General features: G+C 43.8%; 1 protein-coding gene across 4 annotated transcripts in view; it reads right to left on the reverse strand.

Annotated features, from left to right (window-relative positions):
- USP18 (ubiquitin specific peptidase 18) overlaps window positions 1–2,071 on the reverse strand; it is a 28,097-nt gene extending 26,026 nt beyond the window's left edge. For 2 of the 4 annotated variants that reach the window (XM_036866254.1, XM_036866255.1), the window contains exon 1: window positions 1,767–1,970. The gene's annotated coding sequence lies outside the window, so the exon portion shown is untranslated. Of the gene's footprint in view, window positions 1–1,766; window positions 1,971–2,016 lie in introns of those variants that run through there. The other 2 variants (XM_036866253.1, XM_036866251.1) reach the window with 2 other exon arrangements.
- Window positions 2,072–12,848: the final 10,777 nt, after the last annotated feature.

The raw sequence follows: 12,848 nt of genomic DNA on the forward strand, positions 1-12,848 counted from the left end.
CAGAAAATGGGGTCCAACACAGGATTCTTAGGGCAGTGAAACTATTCTGATACTATAGTGGTGGATACATGTCACTGTACATTTGTCAGAACTCACAGAATGCAGAGAACAATGAACCCTAACACGAAGAATGGACTTTGGATGATAATGACCTAGGTTCATCAGCTGTAACAAACTGTTAAAGGTGGAGGCCACTGTGGAGTCAAAGGAGGCAGCAGGGCATATACAGGAACTCTCTGCACTCACTCAATTTTGCCATGAACCTAAAATTGCTCTGAAAAGTGAAGTCTAGTATTAAAGTCTATTATTTAAACAAAATTTTTGGTTCCAAAGAACTAAACTAACATAGCTCCCACCCTTCCAAAAATTTTTGCCCTTAAAATAAATGGGAGGGGCTTCCCTGGTGGCGCAGTGGTTGAGAATCTGCCTGCTAATGCAGGGAACACGGGTTCGAGCCCTGGTATGGGAAGATCCCACATGCCGCGGAGCAACTAGGCCCGTGAGCCACAACTACTGAGCCTGCGCGTCTGGAGCCTGTGATCCGCAGCAAGAGAGGCCGAGATAGTGAGAGGCCCGCGCACCGCGATGAAGAGTGGCCCCCTCTTGCCACAACTAGAGAAAGCCCTCGCACAGAAACGAAGACCCAACACAGCCAAAAATAAATTAATTTTTAAAAAAACACACAAATGTTCAAGTACAATTGGTGTCTTTAAAAAAATAAAATAAATAAAATTTAAAAAATAATAAATGGGAGACGTGAATGATAGAAACAGCTGGCTTAGACTGGCCATCACTGTAGTCACAGAAACAACTGGGGTCTTCGGAGAAACAACATAAGACACGATGGAAACCTGGGCTGGCCCTGGTCTCTAGCTGGGCTCTTCACTCACCACTAGATTCTCTACAAGGAGGACTGACTCCATCCTTAAATGCTCAAAGAGGAACAAAATCATCATGCCTGGAACATGACACAAGCCTCACAGTCTTCTAAATCCAACCCATCATGGCAACGACAGATTCAGACCTCATTCTTAATCATTCGTGTGTGTTTCTCAAGTGATGGTAATGTGCTGGGCACACAGATTAGAACACTCCACATGAAACCCATTTTCCCCTCTGCAAGCTCATCATTGTGTAAAAGTGCCCAAACTGTGGAACGCATTTTTCTTTAGTGAAAATACAAAAAGCGGTTTTTTTTTCTTCAGTTATTTGATAGTGATCCAAAAACCAGGATGGATCTGTGCACCTGTATTAGTCCGATTTGTATGAGCACATTAGACCACCTGGATGACTAGGTCTGAACCCTCCGCCTCACTCTCACAATATAACACCACAAAGAAATGTTTTAAATATTTACCTCTTTTTTGAACAGTTTCAAAGTATAACTACCTCAATGCTGTAAAGCATGAAGTTAAAGGCTCTGCTTTAGTTTTCAAAACACTTTAAACCCAGATTTTTCAGGGGTCATAGAATAGAGTTCTAGGTTTAAAGGTCTAAATTTAGCTTTCTTCCAGGAAAAGAGGGAGACGGTAGGAGGCGGATTTTGCAATTTCTTCTTTAATTAAAAACAGCCGTGCAAAAAAAGTCCAAATAAATATATCAGCGTGGGAAAATTTCACTGATCTAATATACGTATTAACGAATACAGACCATTATTATAATTCGCTCAGCCCAAAAGAATCCCATAATTATCCACGTGGCATCTGAGCACAGCCCCGTTGTGCCTTCCCTGGAAAGAAAGCTTCCAAAAGTATCACCAAACTTGCCTCAGGTGCAGCGAAGCGTCAGACCCGCGCTGCCAAATTGGATGAGGGAGAAACTCAGCAACCGCGTCCGGTCCTCCAGGCAGCGGCGTGGCGGGCGCTGCGGGCGGGGTGAGCGGGGCCCCGTCTGTCCCCACCTAGGTCTCCAAGTCTCGGTCCCCAAGCCTGTCCCCGCGTCTGCCTCCGCGCCTCTGTCCCCACCTCGGCCCCCGCGTCTGTCCCTGCGACTCTGTCCCTGCGCCTGTGTCCCCACCTCGGTCCGCGCGCCTCTGTCCCCAAGCGCCGAGCACCTCTGTGCCAGCACCTCTGTCCCCGCCTACCTCCCCGCCCCGCTCCGCCCCGCCGCCCAGCTTTCGTTTCCTGCGAACCGAAAGCGAAACTCAACCGAGGCTTCGCCTCAAGGGCCCGCGTTTCGCCCCCGCGCGCGGAGCAGGTGCAGCCGAAGCTGGTTTCGCGCTTAAACGTGCGCGCACTTTGCGTTACATGCCCTTTCCCAGCGGTTGCTAGAAGAAGCGCTTCTTTTGACATTAGAAGATCCTCGTAGTAATTAGGGGGCGTCTTACAATCGTTTGGCATTTCGTAGTACACGTGGCAGCATGTTTTTCTTTTTTAAAGCCATAATATAATTTCTTAAATTGGGTACCTTAAAATCGATGGCTTGTAGATTCGATGAAATACGGCACATGGGTACCAAGCCGTTATCACACCGTTCTGCTCGGAGGGGAGGACCCGCTGTGATGCAGAGCAGTTGGGGAAAAGAAAGTGAACTGCCTCTTCCTGCTTAGAACCTAACATACACTGGATCCCAGAGAAATGCCAGGCTCGCTTCTAAACTCTAAACCTAATTCAATCTATGCAACAGTCTCCTGATGTAGGCCCTATTTTTATCCCAATTCTATAGGAGGGAATATTAAATTTCAAAGAGGTTAAGTGACCTGCCCAAGGTCACGAGATTACAAGTGGTAGAGCCAGGATTCCAGAGGGGTCTTAACCCCCCACTGCCACCGCCTTGACTTTAATTTCACCCCTTCATATGAAATGCCAGATCTGTGAAATCAGGGGCTCACCGGGTGGGCATGCAGATAGGTTAAGGTTCAAAAAGGGATGGACAACTTGCACGCGTGAAACTCTTGTTACCTCTTTAGAATGCACTTCACGTGTGTAGACCCGTGGGTTGGCAGCAGAAGGGTTGTCTGCCAGGGGCCTCAGATACCCTGCTGGACAGTGGTAGACTTGTGCAGGGAAGCAGAATGGAATCTCCTCACAAGTGCTCAGCCTTTCGGAAAGCCATCCACTGGCCAGGTGTGAGGGTGAGAGGCTTCAGAAACCCAAAGCCGCCAGGGCCTCACTGAGGCTGCGGCGGGTTTGCAGTGAGGTATTCTGTTCACATCGTCCTGGTGTGAAGATACACGTAGCATAACGTGTCTGTTAGAAGCTTGAGCAAGGCACACGTATCCATGCTGCATATACCTATCGGTGTGCATGAATGCACGTATACCCTGCACATAAGCTAAGGCTCCCCTTCCCTGCTGCCGGAATGGAAAGCAGGAGAGTGCACCGCAGGGTACATCCTCTCCAGACTGGGGGTGAGTGTATGCAGCCCATGCTTACACAGGTGCAGTGAATGCAGAGCAATCAATATAACCAACATCACCCGTCAGTAAACAGGAGCCTCACGCCCCTGAGGTGAGGGCATGGGGAGAGGGTGCTGTAAATTAGGTATAATTTCTAAGTACTTTAAGTCAGTAGAATTCTAAGGAACAGTTGTATCTGCCTTCAGTGATTCTTAGCAGATGCTACTTGTAGTCAATCACTTCATTCTATTTGAATCTTGGTAACGCAGTGGAGCAAAGGAATTGGCATTGCTGCCCCGGTGTAGCATGGTCAGGGTCAGTCTCAGGGCTGGAGACTGGACTACACAATGTAAGAATCCATAACAATTATTATGAGGCCTGAGCAAGGGTGTTGGCCCCCAAGTAGGGTGAGAAGGATAATTGGAACCAGATTTGTCACCATCAGAGAGGCAGATGGGAGAATGAACCCTACCGATTTGAACTGGAATGGGAGTTAGTGTGGACTCATGATTTCAGAATGTTTAGAGAGATAGGCAAAGAAACAAATAGAGCAGTAACTGTGTGTATGCATACCTGTGTCCCCAACTCTGTCCACTGAGAAGGCCTGGACCAGTGAGAGCCTGATAGCACTGTACCCATCGAGCGCCCAGATTTTGGCTTCTAATTGCCGTTCTCTAGTTACAGGACCCATAGTGCTTAGAGAAACTGTTGTTTTCAGGGTTAAGTACAAGATGAGCCTAGGACGCCTTGTTCTGTCGGAAAGTAAGAAAATGCTCAAAGAATGATGAGGACATGTCAAAAGGACATGGAAGCCAGCTGGAAGGCACTCCCACTGGCCCAACCTAGAACAATTTGAGCATCAAAATAAGTGACAAAACGGACAGATTATAACTCACTAGATAAAATAGGAACTCATCGTCCACACCAATAAAAATAAATAATTGAATAAGCTCCAAGTTTCATGAGGAACAGAATATTTACACAATTTTAAAACACTTTCCCACCAAACACATATTATTAATTACTAATATTATGCATATGTAATATACATTATACTTACAATTAATGTAAATGTTAATTACAAATGGGAAAAGAAGTACTTTCACTGGACACCATCAGTGATGGGAAATTGAGTTATGTGCCATCTGTTAGGATGAAATTGGAGGAACACAGCATCACTTCTGAGATGCTCCTGTAAAAGTACACAACCTGAATCCATCCATGAGGAAGCACCTGACTAACCCTAGCTGAGGAACATTCTACAGAACAGCTGGCCTGTAATTCTCAAAAGTGTCAAGGTCATAAAAATTTTTTAAAAGAGGCTTGAGAAACTATTCCAGACCAAAGAGATAATTACAAGTAGATGCAACAGGAGATCCTGAACGGGATCCTTTTGCTATAAAGTACGATATTGGGTCAGCTGGTATAACCTGAATGGGGTCAGAGGACTAGGTAGGTAGCAGCAGCCTCACACTAAGGCATTAGGAGAAATGAAGCACCATGCAGAAACTTACTCTCAAATAGTTCAAGGAAAAAAAGGTTTGTCCTTTTCTCTAAGTTCAGCATTGTTTCAACATTTTTTAGTGTAAAAAAGTAATATGGGTTGGTAGTGGTTTTTTCTGAAGTCTACTAAAAAGATTGTGCTCTTGGAGAGCATTAGTTGAAAGATTTCTGAAAACCTTGCCAGAAAGAGTTTAAATTGAAACTGCATAACACCTGTTTCAAAAGAAAGTTTGGGCCCCGAGTAGCTCACACAGTATTTCTGCCTATTTAGGAATTTTTTTTGGGTGGTGGGGGACCGCGCCCCGCAGCATGTGGGATCTTCCCCCATCAGGGATGGAACCCGGGCCCCCTGCATTGGGAGTGCAGAGTCTTAACCACTGGACCACCAGGGAAGTCCTGGGATATTTTTAATGTCACTGAAATTCTCAGCAGCTGGATTTCTTTCTCTTTATCCTTTTTTTTTTTTTTAATTGGATGTATGAGGCAAGAAGCCACACCTACTGCCTCTCTTGAAAATTCTGCCTAAAAACTTGCTCACAGGAGAAGGCGCTTGACGGCTTTATGGGATAACCTAGTTCTCCTTCACGGTGGAAGCTGCTTTAGAGAAGTTATGTGTCCAAGGTGAGGAGCAATTTATAGAACCTGAAACTAATTTTTGCTCTACGAAAAGGGAAAGTGGTGTTTTAAGAAAAAGAAAAGGAAAACAATGACTAATAAAGTTCACTTCTCTGCAAACAGGTGGTTCTGTGTGACCTGTCTGCCTCTTCCCTCTGCACAACTCCTGCCCATTTTCCTCTGCATTTTGTCAAGATATGCCTTTTTATTTTAAATTTTACTTTATTTTGTAGGGTTCAAAAACAACTAATAAATTTGCCTTTAAGGTGTGTAGATGGAACCTCCCCCACAGGATTCATCTGGGTGAACAGACTCCTGAGGAGGAGGGCTGGGAGTAAATGGAGCAAACAGGTCTCAAGGCAGCACCGAAACAGCCTGTGGCTTGGTGTCCCTTACCATCCCTGGTCATTCTCTGTCCTCTGGTGATTTGTTGCCTTAATGGAGAACTTTTTTTAAATTAAATAGTTTATTTTGGGACTTCCCTGGTGGCGCAGTAGTTAAGAATCCACCTGCCAATGCAGGGGACTGGGGTTCGAGCCCTGGTCTGGGAAGATCCCACATGCTGCGGAGCAACTAAGCCCACAAGCCACAACTACTGAGCCCTCGCACCACAACTACTGAAGCCCGCGTGCCTAGAGCCCGTGCTCCGCAACAAGAGAAGCCACCGCAATGAGAAGCCTGTGCACCACAATGAAGAGTAGCCCCTTCTCGCCACAACTAGAGAAAGCCCGCGCACAGCAACGAAGACCCAACGCAGCCAAAAAAATAAATAAATAAATTTATGTAAATAAATAAATAGTTTATTTTGGGAAATAAATTTTAGGGACTTCCCTGGTGGCACAATGGCTAAGACTCCACACTCCCAATGCTGGGGGTCTGGGTTCCATCCCTGATCAGGGAGCTAGATCCCACATGCCTGCTGCAACTAAGAGTTTGCATGCTGCAACTAGGAGCCGAGAGCTGCAACTAAGACCTGGGGCAACCAAATAAATAAGTAAATCAATAAAATATTTTTTTAAAAATTTAAACGTACAGAAAGGTTACAAAAATATCCCAGTGACACCATATACTCTTCACTCATTATTAACATTTTGGCACACTTTATTACTTTTCTCTCTTATACACACCCACACACCCTATATCGATATATATTAAATCAGCTTTTTCGTTTTTTGTTTTTGCTGGGCTATTTGAGAGGAAATAGCAATCAAGATTCGTCAGCCCCAAATAATCTAATATATCTGCTAGGGCCAAAAACATGTTCTTATATAACTCCAGTGTAATTATTATCAAGTTCAGGGAATTTAACACTAATACAATATTACTGATATTTTCTAACATACACAGTCAATATTCAAACTTTGCCAGTTATCCCAGTACTGTCTTTTATATCAACTCTTTTTTCCAATACAGATTCTAAGCCATAATCTCATTCATTTAGGTTTTTTATTGTTAAAATTTTTATTCTGAGATAATTGTAATAACTAACACAGAGAGAGTCGAGTTTTCCCATCTTGTAGAACTGTGGCACACATCACAACCAGGATATTGACGCCAATGCAGCCAAGGTCAATACAGAACATTTCCATAGACTCAAGAATCCCGGGACTTCCCTGGTGGTCCAGTGGTTAAGGATCGCCTTCCAACGCAGGGGACGCCAGTTCGATCCCTGGTCAGGGAACTAAGATCCCACGTGCCACGGGGCAGCTAAGCCTGCGTGCCACAACTAGAGAGAAGCCCACGCACCACAGCAAAATATCCCACGTGCCGCAAAGACCCGAGGCAGCAAGCAAGAAAGAACGAGAGAAAGAGAGAAAAGAAAGAATCTCGCAGGTTGCCCTTCATAGACACACCTACTTCCTTCCTGCCCATCCCCCTCCTTAACCTCTGGCAACCACTAATCTGTTCTCCATTTGTATAACTTTGTCATTTCAAAAATGTTATATAGGGGGACTTCCCTGGTGGCACAGTGGTTAAGAATCCGCCTGCCAATGCAGGGGACATGGGTTCGAGCCCTGGTCCGGGAAGATCCCACATGCCTCGGAGCAACTAAGCCCATGTGCCACAACTACTGAGCCTGCGCTCTAGAGCCCATGAGCCACAACTACGGAGCCCACATGCCACAACTACTGAAGCCTTGAGCCCATGCTCCATAGCAAAGAGAAGCCCCCTCAATGAGAAGCCCACGCACCTCAACAAAGGATAGCCCCCGCTCGGCACAACTAGAGAAAGCCTGCGCTCAGCAACGAAGACCCAATGCAGCCAAAAATAAAAAATAAATAAAATTTTAAAAAAACGTTGTATAGGGGAATTCCCTGGTCATCCAGTGGTTAGGACTCCGTGCTTCCACTGCAGGGGTCACTGGTTTGGTCCCTGATGGAGGAACTAAGATGTCACAAGCAGTGGGGTATGGCCAAAAAAAAAAAAAAAAGAAAGTTATACAAATGGAGTGACACAATATGTAGCCTTTGGGGACTGGCTTTTTTTCACTCAGTTTAGCTCTCTAGAAATCCATCCAGGTTGTTGAGTGTATCAAGAGTTTGCTCCTTTTTATTTTAATGGACCACAGTTTGTTTATCCATTCATCTGTTGAAGAATATCTGGGTTATTTCCAGTTTTTGTCTATTACAAATAAAGCTGCTATTAATAATCATATGTGAGTTTTCTGCATGGACATAAGTTTTTATTTTTCTGGCATAGTTGCCCAGGAGAGCAATTTCTATGTGGTAGGATGGTGCATGCTTAATTTTTTAAGAAATTGTCAAATTCTTTTCCAGAGTGGCTATACCATTTCACATCCCCACCAGCAGTCTGTAAGTGATCCAATTTCCCTGCATATCTGCCAGGATTTAGTGTTATCAGTGTTTTTCATTTTAGCCATTCTGATGGGTTTATAGTAATATCACATTGGGGTTTTTCATCTAGTTTTAATGTCTCTTTAGTTTCCTTTCCTCTGGGGTTGACCTTTTACTGTCTTACATGACACTGGCATTTTTAAAAAGTACAGGCCTCTTGTTTTCCAGAATGTTCCTTAATTTGGGGTTGTTGGCTTGTTTCCTACTAATATGATTCAGGTTGCACATGACTGACGGCAGTGCCGTGTACACGACATAGCCTCTGTGCCTAAGTCAGGAGCCACCCAATGGCCATTTGTCTTGTTATTGGTGATGATAGCTTCCATCACTTAAGATGGTGTCCACCAGATTTCTCCACGATAAAGGTAATCTCCCTCCCTTTAATTAAAGAGTAATCTGAGGACAGATACACTTTGAGAATGTGTAAATATTCTTTAACCCATGAGAACTCTAAAAACTTTGCACACGAACACTCCATCCAAACCCCTGAACAAAGAGACTTGATCAAAGAAAAAAAAAAAAAAGGGGTAGAAGTGGGGGGAAAAAAAACCAGAGACATGACCAACCTTTAACACAGCTTCTAGCAGCAAAGCCACATCCTTGGGACACCCAGCCCTCTCTTGAGTTCCTGTCTGGAAAAGCCTCAGGGCTGTCAAAATAATTTACTGTTTGTTCTGATACCGGAGGATAGGCCCCGACCTCCGTTTCTCAGAGCATTTACTCAAAAGGGCTCACAATTGTGAATCCTTTCTGTGTCCCTCCAAGATGTATTTGTATCTCCTTCAATTCAGGAGCATCTTTCTCAAGGACCTGAAAGCCATTCCTTTGCGATGCGGGCCTCTGTCCCCAGTCTCTGTGGGGACAGAACCCTCCCTGGGAGCACTGCCAGCTGCAGACACAGCTGGCCTGGTCACATTTACACTGACCAACCCTCTGTGACTTTTCATTTGAGCCCCCTCCCTACACCCTCATTCTCCCCTTGAAATGCCCAGTCACCTCTGTGCCAATCAGAATGGAGTTCAGCTCTTTCCCCTACTGTCAGTAGTTACTGAATAAAATCTGTTTTCACCTCTTAAACTAATAGCTGGCTTTGTTTATCTTTGATACCCAAGAACCTTTCACCTAATGGTTTTAGCTTCCCCTAGTGATTCTGTCATGGTTCTTCTTTATTAGTTGGCATTCTACTAAAAAAGAAGAGCTTTCTCTTCTCCCCCTCCTCTTTACTTCTTTGTTTCTTCATATTATAAATGCAAAAATTCATTTATACTCAATGTGTACTGCCTTTATTAATTTTGGTGCTCAACTGGCCAGTAGGAGCTCTGTCAAACTGGCTCCTGTGTCTTTATGACATGTTTTCCATCCTTTTTTGAGCACTTCTTTACCTTCTGGCACAAGATGTTCCAGGTTCATCTTGTACTTTTCCTGACTCAGCCCTGAAATCAGCCAGTTCTCCAATGAGTCATAATTCCTTTTAGAGGGGAATGGTATTTAGAAACCAAGATACAAGCACTAGATGTTCTCATTGCTATGCTATGGGGTGTCATTGCTGCTAGGTCCTTTCAAGGGCAGAGCTAAAGAAAAAAAAAAAAAAACCAAAGAAGCAAACATGAGGGACTTCCCTGGTGGTCCAGTGGATAAGACTCCGCCTTCCAATGCAGGGGACACAGGTTCAATCCCTGGTCGGGGAACTAAGATCCCACATGCCACGGGGCAACTAGGCCCACTCGCCGCAACTAGAGAGCCCAAGTGCCACAACTACTGAGCCCATGCGCTCTGGAGCCGGCGCACCACAACTAGAGAAGCCTGTGACCTGCAACTAGAGAAGCCTGCACGCCACAACTAGAGAGAAGCCCGCACACCGCAACGAAGAGCCCACGCACTGCAACGAAGACCCAGTGCAGCCAAAATTTAAAAAAAAAAAGAAAAGAAGCAAACATGAGTTCATACTGAAGACTCCAACTTCACAATATGATCCACTATCACAGGGTTGTTCTTTGCTCTATCCCATTCCGTAATTGTATATTCCTTCTTCCACAGTGAGAACCCTGGTTCCCATTAGTATGACTCTATTTCTTTCTTTGCTCAATCTGAGAACACATACACGGTAGTTTGAGAATAGCTACACTACCTACCAACAGCAAACTTACTAAGTTCAAGATATTTTTTCCATTCTTTATATCTTTACACAGAAGATATATCGTCAAAATACTGTGTTCAGTACTGTGGATTATATTTTCTTCTATGTGGTTATGGTGTCCATCTGATACACAGTTCAATGTATTTGTTTCTGGTGATGTAGTTTCAGGATGCCAGTGGTATCCTAGGTGTCTCTGCTATGGATAAGAGTAATATAAGGAAAATAGAACAAGATTACCATCAAAAAATGACAAGGGCCATTTGAGCAAAGAACACATTGAGCTTATGGTCCAAAAGCTGAGAAGTACAAAGCTGAATATGAGAAGCAGAGGAAGAGATGGCTTCCAGAAATCCACCTGAATTCTGTGCATTCAACATGAAAGCAAAGGTTGAAGATGAGAGGCTCAAAGGCAAGATCAAAGATGAGGACAAACCGAAGATTCTTGACAAGTATAATGAAATCATCAACTGGCTTGATAAGAATCTGACTGCAGAAAAGGAAGAACTTGAACTTTGGCAGAAAGAGCTGGAGAAGATTTGCAACCTCATCATTATCAAGTTGTAGCAGAGTGAGAGGAAGGCCTGGGGCTTCCCGGGTGACGGAGCTCCTCTTCTGGGCCCACCTTTGAAGATGTAAGTGAAGCCAACCTGAGCATAGATAATTTAGCAGTGTTCCACAGTAAAAAAAAAAAAAAAAAAAAAAAAAAATTGAAGGAGCCAAATTCACAACAAATCCAGTGACGGTCTTAAGGTTGAGCTATTGAGTAATTCAATACTGTACTGAATTACTGGCTTTCTCATTACTTAGGGAATATGTGCACAGGGAAAGGAAATAACATAGCATTTTATTAACGTGTTGTAAAATGCAATGTATTAAATAAAATCTGTATTTACAATCAGTGCCCATAAAAGCTTATTAAAAAAGAAAAAATTGTTTGGTCATGCCAAAGTTTCAAAAGGAAAAAATCGCTGGGTGAGCTCAACAGAAGAGAGATGACAGGAGAAAGAATCAGTGAATTTGAGGATTGAACAATTGAAATTATCTAATATTAACAACAGAGAGAAAACAGACTGAAAAATGTTAACAGAGCCTCAGTGGCCTGTGGTACTATAATGAAAGATCTAACATTCACTGAGCTCCAAAGAAGAGAAGAAAATGTGAGGCTGAAAACTATTCAAAGATATGACAAGCTGAAAATTTCCCAAATTTGGCAAAAGACATAAATCTGCAGACTTAAGAAACTGGGTGGACTCCCTAGATAAGGCCAAAGAAACCCACATCAATATACATTATAGGACTTACCAGGTGGTGCAGTGGTTAAGAATCTGCCTGCCAACGCAGGGGACACGGGTTCGATCCCTGGTCCGGGAAGATCCCACATGCCACGGAGCAACCAAGACCATGCGCCACAACTACTGAGCCTGCACTACAGAGCCCGCGAGCCACAACTACTGAGCCCGTGAGCCACAATTTCTGAGCCCGTGTGCTGCAACTACTGAAGCCTGTGTGCTGAGAGCCTGTGCTCTGCAACAAGAGAAGCCACCGCAATGAGAAGCCCACGCAACGCAACGAAGAGAAGCCCCTGCTTGCCGTAACTAGAGAGAAAGCCCACGTAGAGCAACGAAGACCCAGCACAGCCAAAAAATAAACAAATAAATAGATAAAATTACTTAAAAAAAATACACTGATGGAATTCCTAATAACTGAACCACGGTTGAATTCCTGGAATAAATCCTTCTTGGTTGTGCTATATTTTTTAACATGGTATGGACTCTGCTGATATTTTACTAATGGTTTTTGCATTGGCATTAATACAAATCTTGGGGTTTTGGGGATTTTTTTTTTGTATTTTGGGATGTTTTTTGGCCACACCACGTGTCATTTGGGATCTTAGTTCCCCAACCAGCGATGGAACCCATCCCCCCTGCACTGGGAGTGCAGAGTCTTAACCGCTGGACCGCCAGGAAAGTCCCTGGCATTAATACAAAAGATCACTTCATGTGTTTTTATTTCTCCCCACTGCAAGATAATAGAACCTGCTTGGAGAGACAATGTCCTGTCTCATTAACCATGAGCCAAACAAACAGCCTTATATTTTAGACTTCAGTGTCTAAGCCCCAAATACAATATGTAGAAGGTCACATAAGGAGTTTCATTCTGCATATTCATGAAAAAAATGTGGATAAGTGAGGACTCACCTTAGCTCTTGGGGGTTCTGTGTATATGGGAAGGAAGGATGAAATAAACTCTACAAAATTTAACAGTATCCGTATTGATATCCTCCCCTCTTGCCCCACTCACTCTTTCACCTTCATCCCTAAAGTGGTCGACATCATAAATTTGTCACAAGACCTAAAAATAAAAAACTAATTATAGCACTGGTTTCTTCGTTTTTTGTTTT

The sequence above is a fragment of the Balaenoptera musculus genome, chromosome 10 (assembly GCF_009873245.2).
Source record: "Balaenoptera musculus isolate JJ_BM4_2016_0621 chromosome 10, mBalMus1.pri.v3, whole genome shotgun sequence".
Classification (NCBI taxonomy): domain Eukaryota; kingdom Metazoa; phylum Chordata; class Mammalia; order Artiodactyla; family Balaenopteridae; genus Balaenoptera; species Balaenoptera musculus.